Genomic DNA, 1446 nt, shown 5'->3' on the forward strand with positions numbered 1-1446 from the left:
TTTTAACAAAATAAAGGATTCTAAAACTAAAGCATCCAAATTCAATCTGAACTAGTGAGATAGGGGGTGGGGCAGAAATGCTTAAGGCAAAATAGGTGCTAGGGGTTCCCATTCTTTTTGGTATTTTGAAAAAATATATACCAGTTTCCCCAATGTTTTATCTCCTATCTCTACCTCCCCTCCCCTTTTTTTTCCTCACAGAAAGGAATTATCAAATGACCATTCCCCATATAAATTCCGAGAGTGAATCAAAATCCCTATACATAACAGACTAATACAGTAGCATTTCCTAAAAAGGCCTAAAAAGCCCTCAAACATAACAGCAATAATTACACAATTTTAACAAATCCCATATCAAATCTTAAACACACAGTAATAGATGATCCAGGCAAGGTTTAACAGTCAGTCATCAACCATTCCCAAAGTCCCTCATATCAGTCCAAAGTACAGTCGATGCAGGGTCCAGTCCATGGTCTCATGTACAAACTGCTGCTTCAGGCTGTGAAGTGATAGGAGGCTCTCATTCCTTGCAGAGTGGGTGTGTGCTGCGCTGACAATCAAAGCTGATCAAAGCTGATCCAGGTTCCAGAAGCAAGCCAATATCTGTAATTTGACCAAAATCTAGAACAAAAACACAAATCTAGCAAATAAAGATTAGATCAGTCTCAGATAGACTCAGTTCACCAAACTGTTGCAAAATACGAGGAGGCCAAAATGGATTGGCCAGCAGTTTCCTGTGTGAAGAGACGAGTTTGCTTTACAGGACAAGCAAATGGCTGCAGTCTTACAGACCCCTGTTAATTGTCCACTTATCATGTAGAACTTTAAAGGAACAGAACACAAATATCCAGTAACAGACAGATGACCAGAAGAAATATTTAGTTGCCCAAGCATTTTGGATACATGATTACATATGACCAGACTGAAAATAGCAAGGCATGACATAACTGAATTGTATTAACAATTCTATTGGCCATTGCTCTGATCAGAGAGAGATCAGTTACAGAAGGAAAAATGCAAGAACATAACTATAATATAACATAAGCAGTTGAGTTTTAACTGTTTATCAATTGTCCTAGTAATTGTCAGAGGGTGGAGCTTTAAAACTCCCAAATAGCATTAACTAATTAACTCTAAGCCCAAAAACCTTTACCTCCAATAACAGATATCATTAATCAAATTTCTGATAAATCTTAAAGAGTTACCGTAACCTTACAGTAATAACAGAAAGAAATTGTCTCAGTAAGTTCACAACTTAGAACAATTATCATATCTAGGTAGATGTTACATGAGTGAACATTATACATACAAATCATTTTGCTTTTAAAATACCCAATACATAGAAAAACATCCCAAACTGCATATTGTCCATAACAGAAACATTCTCAAAGGACAAAGAAAAAACTATTATGTTCAGAAGCCCTTTCAATAACCTCAGGATGACCC

The sequence above is a fragment of the Antechinus flavipes genome, chromosome 1 (assembly GCF_016432865.1).
Source record: "Antechinus flavipes isolate AdamAnt ecotype Samford, QLD, Australia chromosome 1, AdamAnt_v2, whole genome shotgun sequence".
Classification (NCBI taxonomy): Eukaryota; Metazoa; Chordata; class Mammalia; order Dasyuromorphia; family Dasyuridae; genus Antechinus; species Antechinus flavipes.